Source organism: Phoca vitulina, unplaced genomic scaffold (assembly GCF_004348235.1).
Source record: "Phoca vitulina isolate PV1807 unplaced genomic scaffold, GSC_HSeal_1.0 scaffold18, whole genome shotgun sequence".
Taxonomy (NCBI): domain Eukaryota; kingdom Metazoa; phylum Chordata; class Mammalia; order Carnivora; family Phocidae; genus Phoca; species Phoca vitulina.
In genome coordinates, this window is record NW_022589721.1 from 32,534,530 (window position 1) to 32,555,108 (window position 20,579).

The 20,579-nt window shown below is 43.5% G+C and overlaps 1 protein-coding gene across 3 annotated transcripts in view; it reads right to left on the reverse strand.

Annotated features, from left to right (window-relative positions):
• PTK2 (protein tyrosine kinase 2) overlaps window positions 1-20,579 on the reverse strand; it is a 259,862-nt gene that overhangs the window by 231,346 nt on the left and 7,937 nt on the right. For 2 of the 3 annotated variants that reach the window (XM_032415591.1, XM_032415581.1), the window contains exon 2: window positions 2,740-2,837. The exons of the other annotated variant lie outside the window; for it this stretch is intronic. The gene's annotated coding sequence lies outside the window, so the exon portion shown is untranslated. The remainder of the gene's footprint in view (window positions 1-2,739; window positions 2,838-20,579) is intronic. 3 annotated transcript variants of the gene reach the window in all.

Here is a 20,579-nt window from a genome sequence, read left to right on the forward strand (position 1 = left end):
AGAATCGCAAACTTAAAATGCCTATGAGTGAGCTCCCCATCTGCCCCTCTACACCAAGTTCCACCCACAGCCTTCCCCCCATCTAGTTCCCCAGGCCAAGAGCCTTCTAGTCAACTCAACTCCTCCCTCTGTCCTCACACCCCTTATCCAATCTGTCAGCAAACCCTACTGGTTCTACCTTTGAAATACATCCAGGGCCCAACTGCTTCTCACCACCTCCAGTTTTCCTGCTCCAGTCCAAGCCTCCACTGCTGCTCACCTGGCTCCCTCAATGGCCTGCCGACAGGTCTCTTGGTTGTCCTCTACCTTCCCCCACCGCCGGTGGCTATTCCCCACACACCAGCTTTCCAAAGCTCAGTCGCATCTCAGGGCTGAACACCGAGGGACAGCTGCCCCCGCAAGCCGACAGCCAGCACGCCTGACCCTAGTGACTCTCTGTTTCAATAAACAGCTCCAGACCCTCAGAGTTCAATCTATGTCAATTGTTCTCAGCTGCCCTGATGCTAAAAAAGCCATCTTTATTCACAAAATGGGGGTTTTCAGACGGGTCTCCAGGCAACCTTCCTTTCTGTCTACTGCCTCCCCACACCCCATTCCCTGAAAATAATCTCCATACGTATTCCAGCAATTCAACTCCTCCAAAACTTTTCTTTGCTTTCCTAGAATTCTGGCTGTAAAACACCTCCATCCCAAGTTTCTGCCTTATAATGCAACACCCCAAAACAAATCAAGAACCAAGAACCTGATCCATCCTACAGGGGCTCAAGGGGACCAGGGCACTCAGGTATACCAAGGGACCCAGATCTCAGCAGATCATTAAGCTGATGCTGGACAAAGCCAGGCTGACTAATGTGGCCTCACCATTTGTCCAGAATTGGGGGAAACAATTACAGAAACACTGGTTATAAGGTTATTTTCCTGGGTTTACATATTTTCAAACAGGGGTGGGAGAGGAGGGGAGTGCCAAACTAGAAGCAGCAGATTATATCCCAGTGCTCAAAGTTCCAGTGAGCCATGAACGGGCTCTCAGTTCCCTGTAAGGCCTCCATTCCACTGCACACCACATTAAAAAGAAAAATTTCTGTGTAATTTCTGCTAAATATGAAACTGTCTTGTGCTCTACCAAGATGAACTATTTTTAATAGCTAATGCTGCTGAAAAGTTATACTTGATATTCTCCCTCTTGTTTGGATCCACTAAGAAAAAAGAACTTATTTTGTGGCAAACATTAAATATTCCTTCATCCAGCATTTAGTGAAAACTACCTATGGGCCAAGCAGAAAACATGCAGAGATGAAATAAAATCTTTGCCCTTGAAGATGCAGAAACAGACTTGTACCCCATAAATATAGCACACTGTTACAGGAAGAAACATGGAATGTGCGGGGCGGGGCGGGGGAGACAGGGGTGTAAACAGCTGGGCGTGGCCTTCTCCAAAAGACAGCATAGTCAACCTGGCAGAGCACACACACAGAGCAGGTGCCTCTCGCAGCCAAGAAAGGGTAGAAGGAATTAGAGAAAAGGAGCACAACTTCCAGGCCTTACTTGGAAATTGAAAATGCATGACATAATTTCCCTTCCCTAATACCTAATCCTGGCAGAAACAAAAGTGGGTTTGGGGGAGAAAGGAGAACAAAAGAGGAAAGTGAACTGACCCCCAGAAGGAAATGGAAAAACAATCCAGGGCCCTGCCCCTTGGAAATCTAAAACAAAGACATTTGCCAAAGCCAAATTCAGTATAATTATAAATAATCCTGAATTCTGAATCCATGAAGTCTAAATTCATGAGGCTTTTACCAAAGCAACGTATGGGTAAAATAAAATGTTTACCAATGCTAATACCCCAAGAGAGATTTATGAATCGTCTATCAACTACCTGTCCTCGATTTACCACTAGGTCTACCAGAAAGAGCAGTCTTTGGAAACAAGACAAACTGGGACAGAATCTCAATTCTACAACCTCCCAACTGTTGAGGGCAGCACAAGTGCCGAGGTTACAAATTAACAAATCACAAATAACCCAATCTCTGGGGCTCGGTTTTCCTCTCATTAAAGTAGGGAAAATGCCACCGAGTATTAATTGCTAACATTTGTGAATGCTGAGTACATTTCACATTTCTTACAGCATTTTCACCGTAGCCCTGGGAAAGCAGTCCTGTCAACAGCACCCTTGGTCGGAGGAGAGAGCTAGGTTTAGGTAGTCAGGAAAGAGTTAGAATGGAGAGAAAGCTAGGTTTCAGGAGTTAGTGAAGAGTCAGTAAGCAAGTAGCCAAGCCAACATCTGAATCCAGAGCCCATAAGAAAAAGACACAAGTAAAAAGTACAGGCTCCAAAGCCAGACTGAGTCTGAATCCCAGCTTTGCCCTTTACTAACTTATAACCTTTAACCTCTGTTTCAGTTACGCAAATGTGAAACAGGGCAAAGGGTAGCCTCATTCATGGGGTTACCGGGAAGACTCACTGAGCAGCTGGAACTCCCAGTGTTTGCAGTGCTTGGGCACTCTTCGAGAGCACACGCTGCTACATTACCACTATCCCGGACGTTACTGTTATCCCGCCTGCCTCAAAGCACACGTAAAAGGCACTAAACAACTAATAGTTCTTCCCTCACCTACTGTGCAAAATCAACTAGCTTTATTTGTTTCTACTGTATGTCAAAGAAACCCTAAGACAGATGAAAGAAAAATCAAAACAAAACAAAAAACCAAGACACAAATGTAGCAAGAGAATTATACTCACAGTTCCGAAGGCCACGATAACTCTGTGAAGAAATCAAACATCAGTTTAAAGGAAATGCTCCTAGCTTCTCTTTCCTCTTTCCATAGTCCTCCGAGAACCTGACAAGGAGAAACACAACATGCGCATATAAAACCCTGAAGTTCTACTGAACTCACCACCTCAGCCACTTCCATCACCTCCCATGCATGCCCACCGGGCAACACCTGGGATGAGGGGTAAAAACAGGGCACCACATCCCTGTCTTCAAACCTACTTTCTGCTTAAAAAATACAAGTGAAGCAACTGAAAACCATTAAAACATATCAAAAACTGTAAAATAGGGTGTAGTTAGATAATAAGTGCACGGTACAATGACAGAGTATAGACATCTATTCCACTGCCTCCCATTAAAATTATACTAAAGAGATATTTTTTTTTTTTTAAAGATTTTATTTATTTGAGAGGGAGAGAATGAAAGAGAGAGAACATGAGAGGGGGGAGGGTCAGAGGGCGAAGCAGACTCCCTGCCAAGCAGGGAGCCCGATGAGGGACTCGATCCAGGGACTCCAGGATCATGACCTGAGCCGAAGGCAGTCGCTTAACCAACTGAGCCACCCAGGCGCCCCTAAAGAGATATTTTTTTTAAAATGTTTTAAACAGGGGTGGCTGGGTGGCTCAGTCAGTTAAGCATTTGCCTTTGGCTCAGGTCGTAATCCCGGGGTCCTGGGATCGAGCCCTGCGTCGGGCTCCTGGGATCTCCCTGGAATCGAGCCCTGCGTCGGGGGCGGGGGGGGGGGGGGGGGGGTCCCTGCTCAGCGGGGAGTCTGCTTCTCCCTCTCCTCTCCCTCTGCCCCTCCCCGTTTGTGCTCTCTGCTCTCTCTGTCGTGCGCGCACACACTCTCTCTCTCTCAAATAAATAAAATATTTTTAAAAATGTTTGAAACAGCACAGGGAGAACTGAAAGGAGAAAAAGGCCAAGATTTTGGAAGCTCTGAGAAAATCTTCTAACATGGAAGATGGAGACCCAAACAATATAAAAGACAGAAGTACAGTAAATGAGTCAGCAGGCACAAGAGAGCCAGATCCTGATTCAGCAGTGGGACACACTGAGAACCAATTCCCCTTGCACAGCAGTGTCCTGGAAGACCAGCGCAGACAGAACGGGGGTAAAGAAGGCACAGCCTCAAATACAGAGGAGCTGGGCAAGGCCATGGAAGCTGAAACTAGAACCTCAACACCAGGCACAATGTGACTCCCCCTCACTCTGACAGAAGATTCGGGGGGTCATTCCCTGGAAAAAGCAGAGACATCTATGGACTAAAGTCACCCTGCCCAGCTGCACTGAACAGAGCTAGATCTAATGACTGTATACACAGTGAATGGTGAACTCTCCAGCTCCCCTACAACAGACCACACACACACACCCTTGGCTCCCAGATTCTGAAGTCAGAATTCTACAGGAGAGAGACAGGAGAGTATTTCTGGGGAATCTGATCAGCCCCAAAAGACAGATACTAACACTGAGGACCCCCTAACACATGGCCCCCCAGAATATCCTGATGTAAAAGTCAAAGGGCCCCACCACGTGAGACAGGAGAAGGAAGGAAAAAACCTGAAAGAAACAGAGACTGTACAAACTATCAATAATATAGAGGTAAGACAACACTGTGATCAATAAACAAAAACAGGATGTTTTTCTCGAAGAACAGAAAAAGAACCCTTGGAAATCTAAAGAACCTTTCTGAAATCAGAAATAATAAACTAAAGAAGAAGGGTAAGGGGCGCCTGGGTGGCTCAGTTGGTTAAGCGACTGCCTTCGGCTCAGGTCATGATCCTGGAGTCCCAGGATCGAGTCCCACATCGGGCTCCCTGCTCAGCAGGGAGTCTGCTTCTCCCTCTGACCCTCCTCCCTCTCATGCTCTCTGTCTCTCATTCTCTCTCTCGCAAATAAAAAAAAAAAAAAAAAAAAAATCTTAAAAAAAAAAAAAAAAAAAGAAGAAGAAGGTTAAGTCAAATTGAAGTCATCTCCCTGAACAGATAATAAAAAGACCAAAGAAAGAAAGAAAAAAGGCAGAGGAGGAGGAGCAAAGGAAGGAAGAAGAAAAAAGTATTAAGATAATTACAATCTTCGCCCAGGACAGGCAAGTTCTGGATTATAAAGACTTCCAGAAAAACAAAATAAGGAAACGAAAGGGAGAAAACCTCAGCACAGTAACACCAAAAAGTATTCCCAGAACTGAAAAGTACCAGTTGCCAGATGAAGGGACCCAATGAATATGCAGCACAGTAAATGAAAACCGACCCACACAAAGTATACCATCATGACATTTCAAAAGACTTGGACAAATTTTAAAACTCCTACAAGCTTCTAAAGATGGGAGGGAAAAAAAGTTACATACAAAGGATAAATCAGAATAGCTTCTGAATTCTAAAACAGTAACATGAAAACAAGAAGGCAATGGAGCAATCTTTGAATTTATGAACCAAAATGAATGCCAATACAGAACTCTATACCCAAACTATCAATCAAGTTTGATTCACACATGGTCCCAAAAGGTTTGCCTCCTAAGCATCCTATGTCAGAAAGCCACTGGAGAAAGTCCTCCACCAAAACATGAACATCAACAAAATATGAGCAAGGCATGAGCTTCCATGAAGAAGGGATAAGGGAATCCCCAGGATGAGGATGAAGGGAGATTCCAGAATGGTGTCTGTACACCAGGAGAGAGGGAAACAAGTCCATGTTGGAGTAGCATTGCTCAAGAGGAAGGAATGCCGAAGGCTGTCTTCACCTTGTCCAAAGACACTGTACCATCTTTTTAAAGTACTTAACTCCGGAGCGCCCGGGTGGCTCACTCATTAAGCGTCTGCCTTCAGCTCAGGTCATGATCCCAGGGTCCTGGGATCGAGCCCCGCATCGGGCTCCATGCTCAGCGGGAGGCCCGCTTCTCCCTCTCCCACTCCCCCTGCCTGTGTTCCCTCTCTCACTATCTCTATCAAATAAATAAAATCTTTAAAAAAAAAGTAATTAACTCCACCAAAATGAAGAAGTCAGTGAAGAAAGACAAAGACAAAAGTTGCCACAAACATAAAATCCAACTCCGGACAAAAGCCAAAGGATGAGAACAGAGGAACATCCAGGGACAACACAATAAAAGGCCTCAGGAGCAGGCAGCTCAGCAAAGAAGAGAACAGAGATCTCCAGGAAATTGTCTGCCAGGAATAAAATGTGAAGAAGAGATGAGTCTATATGACTAACTATACAGAAAAATTACTAAGAGGCTATTGAAAGGTATGGGGAAAATAAACAATAGGTATAAAAAAGGTTAAGAATGTGGGGGCTTGAAGAAAGAAAGAGGACTACCCGTCATATTGCCCTGTGCACATCTCTATCACAGGACTCACCCACTGTACTATCATTTCTCTCTCTCCCTCACTCGGCTGGAAAGACCTTTTGGAGAGGACCATTTCTCATCCAGTGACCACCTTTCAGAATCCAGTACAGTGCCCGCGACAACAGTATACACAAAAGCAAAGGGTTTTTGTTTGTTTGTTTTTTGCATTTATTCAGGTATTGAGTATCTACTACACATACTTGCTATCCTTCTAGAGAACTAGAATTCAAAGACATGTTGACCTTGCTTGCCTTTAAAGAGTTTCAACTTTTTTTCACGCCCAAGAAAACAAATATTTATCCTATATCCTCATTCTCCCAAGGATGAAAAGTCCACCAGGGACTTACAGAACTTTAACAGTCCAGCTATCACTAATGGATATGGAACCCCAAGACCTGATGATACTTTCTTGACATTACATGCATTGTGTAATACGAAAAGAGTGCCGGCCTGAGTATCAGGACACGGGGTTTCTAGTACTTTAGAATTACTACTTTTGAAGAAAAGAAAATCCCAACTCCTTGATATGACCTGTCGGGCCCTGAACGATCAAGCCCAGTCTGTCTCTCACGCTATCTCCCGTGAATCCCACAAAGCAGCAAAATTAAGCCATTTTCAGTTTACAGAACAACCTGTGCCCTCCCTCACACCTCCTCCACCTGGACCTTCCTCCCCAGGCTAAGCTAGATGCATGTGCGGTGGGAGCCGAGCCTTTCCCGCAGGTGAAACACCTCTCTCCTGTACCCCTCAGCACTCCTTCACGTGACACGGGTATCTGTGGAGTGACTGACGAATGCCACGCACCACACCAGGCCCTGGGACACACTGCAGCGGACGAGAGAGACACAGCCCGAACCCAAAGGACTCCCGTGGTATACCTTCCTGTTCAACAAACTAGAGTGCTTGTTAAATCCGGCCCCTCAGTGTCTTCCTCCCCGCAAACAGCAAGATTCTGGGGACAACGACAGCCTCTTTTAGCTCTGCAGCCTCAGCACCTCCATGCCAGATAAATAATTAAAGCACTAGTAAATAAAACCAAAGTGAAGGTCAAAAAGCCCCAGTGGCTGTGGCAGGTGAGTAACATCTGCTCTTTAGAAGGCCTCTTTTTTTTAATGTCATTGTTTGTTTGTTTATTGCCTCTTTTCTGTTAGGAGTATAAACCTGAAAATGTCATTCAGGGAAATCTTGCAAGTCTGCTGGAACTGGCTTTATTCTCCTTGCTAAGTGCAAAGGCAAGACAGCCCAGTTACTCCCCATGTCTGGTTCTGCTCGCCACTCTATGACCAACAGTGTGCACTGTACTGAACACCTAAGACACGTAATCAGAACACATGCACTTGATGTGTGAATGACCTAACGACGAATAAATGAATGTATACACTGGCTTTCAGTGCCTTATAATTGCTCCTCACTTTATTTTCTATTTTAAGGAGAATTCAAGCAAACAGCACCATTGCATTTTATCACCACTGGACCTCCTGCATGCCTGCCATTTGAACAGCGGGCAGCTTAGGGCATGCCACATCCAATATGGAACTGATAAAATATAAGCATAAAAATTTGAACTAGTTCAAATATGGCAGGAAACTAGATATTTCCCAAACCCCATAATTAAAATGCTTAAATTCGTTTGCTCCAGACTAAGAAAAATTAAACTTGGCTCATTATACAAGGCAATATATTGTCAGCTCCTTGAAGATATTTGCAAGATGGATACTCTCTTTTTGGCATGAGTGGGTACATGTTAAGATACATACACAGAGATGCTCAGGCTGCTCTGAACCCTCTTCCCCTCTAACATGCGAACGAGAATTTTCCACCAGTCACAACACACTCTGAACCTACGCCTCCTGAACATGTAACATATTCCGCATAATCACTTTGCTTCTAATGTTCTCATTTCAGTGCATGGTCCAACCTGGACAGTCCCTGACACCCGCCTCTCACTCGCCCCAACAACAGTGACAACCTCCATCTGCGGAGGGTGTGGTGACATAGCATTCTCCCCCAAGTGCTTTACAAGCACTAGCTCCTGAATCCTAACAGCCCCAACTGATTGCTACTCTTTTCCCATTTTACATATGAGAAAACAAAGTCCAAAAAAAATTAAGACATATTCCAAGGTCACACAGCAAACAAGGGAGAGCGCGATCAGGCATTCACACACTAACTTATCTTAGAATCATGATGCTATTCTGGCTTCCCGTTACCCAGATATTATTCCTGTTAAAACAATGGACAAGATTTGGGCTTTCCAAAGCAAACATGACAGAAAATTTCTTTCTAAAATTGAGTAACATTCAACATGACATATTGACAAATCGTAAGATATCTGGCTTGAATCAACCATGTAGGCTGAGCCCCTGGCAAAGAAACGGTCTGCTTAATGCTAACTGCCAAATAAAGCCCAAACCCACTATTTCTTAATGCGCAACATCCTAACAATTTAAGTCATCTGTGAAGGTCTCTAATGTCCAAAATGTACAACCACGTCACACGGGTGTCCCTTCCTCTAAGCTCAGTGCACCAGTGGTTTCTGCACTCACGCAAGCTGTAACCTGGACTCTGAAGAACACAGGTCACAAGTAACTTTCTGAAAAACCAAAGATACGTAAAGACTGTGAACATGATCATGAAAGTTATCTGGACAAACAAAAGCTTCTTTATGCTTCAAAATAATTTTCTAGCCAAACACATTCTAACACTAGACGGTGGAGCAGCTCACAGGTCACAGGTCACTGCATCCCATTCATCTGTGTGCCAGCATGTGGTACGGGGTCTGCCGTCCAACTGGTAGTAAGCTACTGATGACGTGAATACATTAGGGAAATGAAGAGGCAATATTACTAATTTCTGAAAACCCAATATTAGGAAAACAACAAATTGCCTGTTCTATATGCAGAGTAAATGGTGAATACAAACTGCTTGCACTTCTTAGACACACTGGTCAAACTCATCACGGAATGATTAAGATTAGCTTTTAAATTCCCACAACAGAGGGGGGCCTGAGTGGCTCAGTTGGTTAAGCAACTGCCTTCGGCTCAGGTCATGATCCTGAAGTCCCGGGATCGAGCCCCGCATCGGGCTCCCTGCTCAGGGGGAGTCTGCTTCTCCCTCTGACCCATCCCTATCTCATGCTCTCATTCTCTCAAATAAATAAATAAAATCTTAAAAAAAATAAATTCCCACAACAGAAATAACTACATCGTTAGGAACTGCATTTGCTGAACCGCAGGCTGATCCTTCCCTAACTAGCCATGTACTAAGAACTATGTTATATCACATTTATAAAAGAGTTATGATAATCTCTACTTAACAGATGAGAAAACAGATTTAGGGCTTAAGTATCCTGGTCAACATGCAGGAAACAAGAATCGAATCTGAGAGTCAAAGCAAGACCTGTCCAACACCCATTCTATTAACCACCATTCTGTTCTACACTGTAAATAATATCCCCAGAAAATGCTACTGTGCAAAGGCTTAAAAATGTGAAAGAAACACTATTCTACTCAAATTAATAGGCACAGTTAGCATATTCAAGACAAGGCAACCCTTCAATTATATACAAGAGAACTAACGGCTATTACAGTATACCTAAGGATCATTTTGTCTACCTGAGAGAGACACCAAAAGGACCCATGAACCAAATTCATGCAGTACTTAGAAGGAAATCTCCTGCAAGGCCTGGGAGTGGTAACTGCTCAAGAGACACAGTCATGTGGGCATCAATGGCCTAAGTGAAACTGGAGATCATTACCTAATTGGAAGCAGTTTGCAAAGCGAAGGGTCCCAGATCGAGGTAAGGAAGAGTAAGCACATTCCCTCCTGCCTCTCCTAGAAAGAGCAACTAGAAAAGCTGGACAAGGGGCACCTGGGTGGCTCAGTTGGTTAAGCGTCTGTCTTCGGCTCCGGTCATGCTCCCAGGGTCCTGGGATCGAGCCCCGCGTTGGGCTCCATGCTCGGCAGGAAGCCTGTTTCTCCCTCTCCCACACCCCCTGCTTGTGTTCCTGCTCTCACTATCTCTCTCTGTCAAATAAATAAACAAAATCTTTAAAAAAAAAAAGAAAAAGAAAAAAAAAAAGAAAGGCTGGAGAGAATAACTACAGAAGCTATCTGACCACTCTGAAAAGTAAACTGTAGCAGGTGCATTAGGAAGCAAGACTGGAATTCAAACCACCATCAAATCGGCAGATTTAATACAACGGAAAGTCTCCTAACATAATATCCTAAATGTGGAGGGCACACTCCAAACTTATTCAGCATAGCAAGAACCAGAAACATGTCAATTCCTGTGGGAGAAGAAATTCAACATAAGCCAATACCTAGAAGGAAACAAATATTAGAATCAGCCCACAGGGACTTTAAAACAGCTAGTGTACAAATAATTCCACAAACAAGCATACACACAACATACTCGATATCACAAATTCTTCTTTTCCTTTCATCTCTTAAACCCACTGGCTCTGGCCCCCACCACTCCACAGAAACGTCTCCTTCTAAGACTTACCAATGACCTCTGTACTGCTCAATCCAACCATTAGAGCTCAGGTCTCGACCTTTCCGCAACAACTGCCAAGAGCTGATCTCCCACTCCCGTTCTCACGATTTCCTTCTTACCCCACAGATGCTCTCTCCTTCCAGAGTCCCCAGGGCTCTGTCCTTTCTCCTCTCGGCTATGCTTACCTCCCAGGCAAGCTCACTTCAAATGCTCGTTCTACGCTAACAAAGCTACAACTTGTCCCTCCGGCTCAGACCAACTGCCCGGCTGCTGTGTTCACTGCTGTCCACTTGCACCAGAGCCACCACTTCGGCCTTCTGCGCGCCACCGAGGAGAAGGCAAAGCAACCTCTCCCAAAACCCCTTCCTGCTACAACTCAGGGTGGAAGTTAAAGTTAACTAATAAGAGGCAAGATTGGCAAAATGAAAAGAAACATTATTTTCTTCAACTCTGCCACCCCTCCCAATGGTAGTGATGGATTCTAATTCCCTGTATTAAAAACTGTCTAGAACGGCCCGTGTTTTCCTGACCAAACCCTGGCAGGTGTACCCTATGCTGGGACCCACTTCTAGGTCCCTTGGAGAAATGGAGCATCACCAAAGAGAACTGCATAAAACGTCCAACACCTCCCAGCCCAGGTGCTGACCCCTCCACAAACCTTCTTACACACAGCCTTCTCCGTTCATGACAACGTCCACCTTCCAACTGCTGGGGCGAGAAACAGCGGGTATAATCCCTGCCTCGTCTTCCTCCCACATTCCCCATCCAGTCTTGTCAGCAAGTAATGTTGGTTCTTCCCACAAAACAGGCCCAGACACTGTCCCCTTGCCATCACTTTCACCAACATCATCGTGACATGAGCCACCATCATCACTCACCCAAATGACTACAGTGCTTCGGAACAGGCCTCCCCGCTCCCAGCCCTGCCACTATAGTGTACGTACACGCTCCCCACAGCGGGCTGGTTCCAAACCTAGATCAGATGGCGTCACTTCTCTGCTCCAAACCCTAAATGGTCCCTCACCTTACATGGATGACAAGGCGTTCATTAAATCATGTTTGACTGAACAGCAGAAGAAATGTGTTGAGAAAAGTAAACTTGTTGAAAATGACTAGCCTTTCGGCAAGAACCGTTGCTCCAAGGGGAGGACATCAGAAACAACACTGACAGTCAGTGAAGGAACAAGGCGAAGGACTGAGTGGGTTTCCTTGGTTGCTGCTGCGCCAACAGGTGCTACCCACATTGCTCGGCTGTTTGTTCCAGGAGTCAATGGGACCGAAGAGGGGGCCTCTGAGAGCAGTCCGTGTGGAACTGCTGGTGAGAACACTTTCAAAGACACTGAGAAAACACTAATTTAATACAACCTGGAATAGAATCTGCTAAGACAGATTATAACTGATGACAGTAAAAATACCTGCAGAGCAGAAAAAGGGTTAGCTGGAAAATTTACAAAGATTATGAACTATAAGGTGCTTAAAGTGTTTAAGCTATGGTTATTCAATGTATTATTCATCAGCAGGTGCTCTGTGGAAAGTATCCTAATCCATCATGTGTTACTGAGCCAGTAGCAACAATCAACAGCAAACTTCATGAAAATAGCCTGACTTGTCCTACCACACAGCAGTTCAATGGTTTGTGCAAGGCTCTGCTGTGACTTCTCAACCTCAGAGCCAAGACTGAAATCTTTCTGAACAAAAAGACCCTCCTTCAGTCATCACTATTACCAAACACACGCTTCTCATGCCGCCAGAAGTCAGAGCAGTGCCCGGCTGACTCAGTCGGAGGAGCGTGCGACTCCTGATCTCAGGGTTGTGAGTTCAAGTCCCATGCTGGGCACAGAGGTTACTTAAAAATAAAAAAAAATAAAATAAAAAAAAGCGAGAGAAGAGAGAAGCGGATTTCTGTCCCTGCACAGATCTGCAGCAGATGTGTTTTCTAAATCAAACTACAGTTCCAGCAACATTTCTCAAACCTCAATGCAAGTACAATGAAAATTCATGTATTTCAAAACCCACTTAATCGTGCTACTGAAGCACTTCCATCAGACCATCAATCGGAAGAGATTAATCTGCACTGTAACGACGTGTGGAAAGGCAAACATCAAAAAGGATCTAGTGGAATTCTATAAATGTCTGCCAAACAATGAATACACTAAACTGAAATGATATGCTTCGGAACTGATATCAGTGTCCAAGAACACCCATGGGCATGAAGACACTGTCAGAGATGACATATGTAAATCTGCCGTGCAGATCAGCACCAAGAGATAAACATTTGTAATTGGTTGTGACGACAGGGAATACTAACTTTGAACTCCAGTTAAGAAAAATGTTATCCAATCCTCCCCCTGAAAAAAAATTCCATTCTTATCAGTAGGCCTGTATTATAATATATATATGCATACTTAATAATTATTTGGAATTGTCAATAAAAATTTTGTAGAAATTAGTGTTCTCTCTTGTTATGTAAGTACTTACATAATATCCTTCATTTTGCTTATTAGTCTGCAAAACCTAAAATATCCACCATCTGCCCCGTCACAGAGAAGCCCCCCGATCACTTTCAGTCAACCTCCCCCAATTTTCCGCACACAGGTACAGCTAAGTCATGTATCACACATCTTTAACTTCTCAGCTGTTTTTTTTCTTTTTAACTTAAGTCTGCCATTTTATCTTTATTCCTTATTAATTGTACTTTGTTGATTTTAGCACTTCGTTACAACCTGTCGAAATATTTTAAAATTCTGGTTCTAAAAATGAACAGTCTCCCAGCATTAACTCCTGATCTTTATTCAAATTCCTGATGACAACATTACGACAGGTGTCAAGTATGACACACTTCTGGAGACATCTTCAATTGTGTGCAGAAGTTCTGGTATTTTAGTTTGTGGCAATTACACTACATGTGGTTCCAACCTATCTTCTACCTAAAAGCAGTAATTTCTTGAACTCCCTAGTAATGACAGAAATAATAATATACTTTTTAGGCTTCCTGCAGTAAAGGATTAAGCTTGCCCCAAGAAAGATTTGGCCATTTCCCAGCTCCTGGGAAGTCACCTCTGAGCCCTTGGAGTCTCCTGCCTAATATGGCGGTCTTCGTTTAGCCGGGGGCCTTGGGTCACACCAGACAGTCTATGCTAACAATGTGATTTCGGGTGGAGCCTTGGGCCACACACAACACCAGCTTGGTCTCCAGAGGGACTGCAGACTGAACTCAGCCATGCAGGCAGTGCCTAGGGGCTACCCCCTGATAAATACCCTGCAAGGTGAGCTTCCCTGGCTGGCAGCATCAGTGCTGGGAGAAGTCAGCACCTTGCACTGGGAGAGGACAACTAGAAGCTCATCCTTGGTCTTCCCTGGACTTCGCCTGTGTGCCTTTCCTTCACTGACTTCTGTCTGCATCTCTGCACTGTAATAAACCATAACCATGAGTATAATGGCTTTTCAGACTTCTGTAAATCCTTCTAGTGAACCATGGAACCTGCAGGTAGTCTTGGGGGCCTCCCAAACTCCAGGTCTTGATGATTTACAATGTATTTTCACCAACACTACAGCAGTGTTTCTTCAGCAAGAGGGGATGCTAGTTTAAAATGCAGGTGACTGGCTTCCATATCAGGAACGATAATTCAACATCTCTGTGGGATAATACCAGGCATTTGCATTTTTTTTTTTTTTTTTTGAGAGGGAAAAAGAGCCAGTCATGAGGGGGTGGGACAGGGCAGGAGACGGAGAGAATCCCAAGCACTGACCACAGACACGGGGCTGGATCTCATGACCCTGAGATCATGACCTAAGCCGAAAACAAGAGTAGGCCGCTTAACTGACTAAGGCACCCAGGCACACCTGTTTGCATTTCTAATATACTCTCCTTGGTGATTCTTACATACACTACTTTCAGGACCACTGACATACCCAAAAGCTTCCTGAGGCAGTGATCGTCTTTTTCTTTTAATTTACTTACTTATCTATTTATGTAAACTCTATTTATGTAATCTCTACACACAACGTGGGGCTCAAACTCACAACCCCAAGATCAAGAATCACATGCTCCACCCACTGGGCCAGCCAGCCACCCCAGGACTGTCTTTTTTTTAATGAATCCCCACCAGGGCAGATGCTCAAGAGTCAAAAGTGACTCATGAAAATGCTTTAAATTTGGTAGATAAGTGAGAAGAACTGGCATTATTAGTCTTCTAAAACTTAGAATATGTACATGTGTGAAATTTGTTTTGTCATTTCTTAAATATCCAAGATAATGTAGAAATAAATGACTGAATGCAAACCACATGTTACTTGGATACAGTTTGAGCAACAGATTCAACTGTGTCCATTTCTTACCCATTTTTCAGTTACATCAATTTTTTTTCAATCTCCTGACAGTTAATAGGGAACCTGAGTTTTATAAGCTGTCTTCACACCCTTCTCATCTACTAAAAAGATCACCAGTGAGCTAAAAGTCAAGACAGCTGAGAGCGTCTTGAGAGTTCTCCTCCCTCACTATCAAGGAGCCATTTACCCTCTCTGGGTTATTTCTATATCTCTAAAGTGGGAGCTCTGGACCAGATGATCCCTAAATTTAGATCAACCTCTAAAATCCTAGACTATCTAAAACAATAAAAATAAAGGAGGCAAACACCCAGTGGAAAAGTTTAAAATTTCCAATGACATGGTTGAAAGGACAGACTCAAAGATGAAAATCAAACATGAACTCTTCACCAACCAAATAATCAATTGTGACCTGTCAAAAATTAATTCATACGTAGACAACTAAATTACTCCTGCTACCTCTTTTATCAAGTCAATTCCTTAGGACACAACTGATGTATTTTTTCCAAAGCAAAAAACAAAGCTTTTTTTGCCACGACACAGCCAAGGAGATTCTAAACTTTTTGCCTACACTGGAATCACCATTACCTGAAATCTTAAAGGTGGTATCTTAAACAGCCTAGGGTTTTTCACTTCTAACATCTACACAATCACTGAATTCCATCATTCTTATATCTTTGCCATTCATGACACCTGGCCCTTAATGGAGGTCACAGTTTTTCTCAACAGGAAAAGGGAAACTTTCTCAGACATAAACCCATTTCCAAACTCCCCCCTCTAATATTCTCCACTCTAATATTCATCTTCTATAGGGCAGCCATATATCATCAAAAACAGCAAAACTCTGCAGGGATTGCTATAATCTGTAGTCTGTAATTCCTAAATTACATATAATGCTGATGTCAAACATGAACCAATCCAGTTTAGACTCCAGAATACCACATTAATCTGCCTGGTGCGAACATTAGCCACCAGCTGCCCAGTTCCTCCTGCGTTTGTTCACGAAGAGCTAACTGTAACAGTAGCGGTTGGGTACTTACAACGATTAACTACTAATGCACTTCTGAGTGGACAGAAAAACTACACTCATTTTTGGAATTGACATAGCCAACTAAAAGTGACACTGGTCCACCTCTCATAGCTATGGGACTATTAAGATATGCCTAATAGTTTATAAACTTTAGCTTCATCTAATGCACAACAGCATGTTGAAACATCCATGCCAATCAGAGTCCCAAACACCTGGCGGGCCTTCTATGTACCAAAACTGTGCCTTGTTTTGTCTTTTGGAGGGGAGGGGAGACATCTTCATTGGCGGCTGTTATAGTTCAACCGGTACAGTTGGGCTTAGGCGACAGCTTTTTGTGTCTGTGTTTTATGTAGTGGTCTGGGATTTATTACATTTAAAGTAAAAGTCCTGTGATTTGGATGCTTAGCCTTCCCTACAGCCTCACACCCGTGCAGAGCGTCAGACGTCTACGGTCTAACAACAAGAAGTGCCCCCACCTTGGGGTTTGGGCTCACTTTTGATAATGGGATGAAAGCCCAAGCGTTCCTACCCGAGGAAAACAACTCGTGTGCGTACACACCATTCTGCTTACTATTTCTGGAGTTCATGGACCTAGGAGAGAGCATTTCCTCCTTAAACAGCAAACAGTCTGATCAGTAAGCACTTAAAAACAAAAAGATCTTCATGGACTTTTCACCAAGGGAGAAATCTGGGAGCCATCCTGGAATTGCTCTGGAAACCCCCTCTCGGCCACGCCTCTTCATTTCCCGGGTCTGAGCCTGGACACTGACTGAGAAACAGGCTCCAAATCCCCTCTCTCCAGTTCCTCAGCCATGCCCTTAATTAAGGCCTTCTTCACTTGTGTGTACAATGTAATTGTATAATTAAAAGAACACAGGCTGTTAAATTGGACCATCTGAACTTTGCCCATCACTTTACTAGCTGGGCGACAGACACAAGGCAGCCATTCCCTTAATGACCAAAGCTTGGTCCTCTCCCTTCTGAAGTGCATTACTGCAACACCTGCCTGACCGACCCTTGCACTGGTGCAACCACCCTCCTGCCATATGATCTGCTCCCGTCAGAGTCAGCCACACGCTGTTTTGATCCTGCCAATAGTATCAACCCACCTCCTTCTCGACCCAATCCTTTCTGTACTCCTAAACATTGGTAAAAACATTGAGTCCCACAAACCCCAGCCTCTCACACCTCTGCACCTTTATAGGGGGCATGTCCTCCATAAGGCCCTGCCTGCTTCCCACCTTCCACTCAATTTCTACAGATCCCTGCAGACAGCCAGACCTGCGGAGGTCACAGCATCCGGTCCACAGCCAGTTTTTGTATGGTTCCTAGGCTAATAAAAGCTTTTACCTTTTTAAAGATTGTTAAAAAAAAGAAAAAAAAAAAAGAAAACTATGTGACAGGCCCTATGTGGCCTACAAAGCCTAAAATGTTTACTCTCTGACCTTTAACAGAGAAAGTCTGCTGACCTCTGAGCTTGACTGTGACGGGGGACACGCCCTCCAGGTCCCCAGAGCACTCTGCCCTGGCGCTACCACTGGGCATCACATTGCCAGTGCACTGCATCACCCCCCTCCTGTCTGTGCCCCCGGGGGCGTAACTACACCAGGCACAAGACAGGTATTTAATACTACTGACTCTTGATCAACCAGGTCCACGTATACAGATTTTTTTCGATACACGCCGCATAGTAAATGGATTTTCTCATAATTTTCTTAACATCCTCCTTTCTCTAACTTACCTTTTTATAATACAGTATATAATACACATACAAAATATGTGTTAACTGTAGATTTTCAACTATGGGGGGCATCCAGCGGCCTGTATTGTTCAAGGGTCAACAGTCCTAGCACTTTACATGTGTACACCGCCCCACGTAGTAACTGCACACAGCGCCTCGAAGATCACAGATACTAGATTTTATAGATACACACAGTATCAGAAGTCACATGACTAAAGGCAAAGCACCAATATTTGAACCTCCACATCCTGTTTCCTAGATAAGATGCTCTTTCTATTAAAAAGACCTGCTTCTACACAAACTACAATAACTAGACAACTTCAATCACTAATACCTGAGACTTTAGGTCAGAGTAAAATTTAATTTCTGACTCATTATTTAATTTTGATAATTTTCAAATTAATGCTACATTTTGTAAACAAAACAAAAGTGAAACAGACACCCTAAGTAAGCACTAGGCAGGTATTTGTAAGTTAAATATCAGCACTTAGTGGTTTTCTACTCTGTGCACCACAGCCTCCGATGATCCCACCTATACCAGTCTGAGAACCCACACCGCACCTTACGGACAGGCTCTGTGATAAGCCTATCAAAGAGGCTTCATCATCTGTCTAGCTGTTCCAGCTCTAGTCAGACTCCAGAAAAAGTCAAACTTGAAGCATCAAGGACACCTGTATTAGCGGTTCTCCAAAGCAGACCCACGTACCACTGCAAATCCCTGATGAGGTTCTCAAGAGTCCGGCCAGCACCAGGTAACAAAATGCTCCATGATGATGAAATGTCCCATCTCTGCACTGTCCAATGTGGTAGCCACTAGCCACACTTGCATACTGAGCACCTGAACTGGGGCTAGTTTGACTGTCAAACAGAACTTTTAATTTTATTTAATTTTAATTTAAATAGCCATACATGGCCAGCAATGACTGTAGGAGACAGATCCAAGTCTAGACTCTCAACACTGGAGTGAAATGAAAAAGAATTTTCCCTGGCTCCTTAACTACAGGCTATGTTATCTGGCCCAATCTTTCCCCTGAAAAAGACTAAAAAAGATCTTAAAATCAACCAGAAACTAACAATAAGGAAGTAACAGGCCAAAATTAAAGTGAAATCAGGAACCCAAAGAGATCAACAAGCATAGAAACCACCTTTGCCCTGAAGTCATTTGCCAATTCTGAAATTTTTCAACTTTCATTTTTACAACCATGCAGGGAAAGAGGAACAGGGATCAAAAGCTCAGTCCTTCAGGGTGTCTAACCAAAACCCCTACCTCAATAAGCAGGACCCTAAAGGCTACACAGCTCAAGATAAAAGAAGCCAGAGGTGAATCATCTCTCCAGTAAAATTACAGCACTGGGTGGTCCAAAAAACCTCAAACCTTAAACTTGCTTTAAGGTGATCCCAAACTGGTTGAAGCAAAAAAGAAAAAAAAAAAAGCTCTCTGGAAGGAGCTACATCTTCATTCTATGCCTCAAAAGTGTCCTACAAATAATCAGAATTAAGAATCCTACAAATAATATCCCACACCATAAATAAAGAGTATCTCAAAATGAATCACAGACATAAACGTTAAACCTGAAACTTCTAGAGGGGATGGAGGGAAACACAGGAGAAAACCTTTGTGACCTAGGATTAGGCAACAATTTCTTAACACACTTAGCACAGTCCAGGGGCGCATGGGTGGCTCAGTCAGTTAAGTGTCTGCCTTCGGCTCAGGTCGTGATCTCAGGGTCCTGGGATTGAGCCCGGGTCGGGCTCCAGAGCGGGGAGCCTGCTTGTCTCTCTGCCTCTGCCCTCCCCACCCCTGCTCCTGCTGCTCTCTTTTGCTATCTCAAATAAATAAAATTTTAAAAAACAGAGAGAGAGAATGCAAAAACAAGCCATAGCATGAGAAAAGCACAGCACACATCTGATAAAGACTTGTATCCAGAATATATAACGAAGCCACCAATAAGAAAAAAAATTTTTAATACACAAAAGATTTGAACACCAAAAACTACATGGGTAGCAAACCCACAACAAAAGACCATTACACACCTATTAGAATGGCCGAAAAGCTAAAAGACTTAGCATACCAAATGTTGCCCCAACCATCCAGAATGACTGGAACTCTCAAACAAGACTAGGAGGAATGTAAAATGGTTCAGCCATTCTAGAACAGAGTTTGACACTTCCTTAAAAAGCCAAACATGTACCTACCACATGATCCAGCCATTAGAGTACTAGACCCAACCATTCCCAGGAGAAATAAAAGCCTATGTTCACACGAAGACTTGAATAAAATTATTGAAAGGCTTTATTTGCAATAACTCAAAACGAGAAATGACTCTCCATACACTGATCCCATTCGATGTCATCCCAAGCAACATCAGGAAGAAATTTTTTGGAAGTTAGCAAGTGATTCTAAAACAGATACAGATCTGCAAAGGGTCAAGGATAGCCAAGGTATGCTTAAAAAGAAACCAAGTGGGAAGAGTTCCACAATAAGATAAGACTTGTTATAAAACTAAAATAATTGAGGCAACTTAAACTGGGCAGTACCAGTGGAATCCAAGAGAGTCCAAAAACAGACGCACATACATACGGACCTTTCATTTACAAGAAAAGGGGCACTGCAGAGGGTTGGGGAGAAGATGCTGTTTTCAATAAATGGTGCTGGGACACCAAATGTCCACATGTTAATGAAGCTGGATCCCTTCTTCAGATTATACACCAAAACCAATTCTGAGAGAATTATAAAGTTAAAGGTTAAAAGCAAAAGTATAAAAGCACTTAGAGAATAAATGAGGAATTAGTTCATGACCTCAGGGCAGGGAAAGACACAAAAAGCATACAAAGGAAAAGACTGATAAATGGCACTAATTAAACTTAACA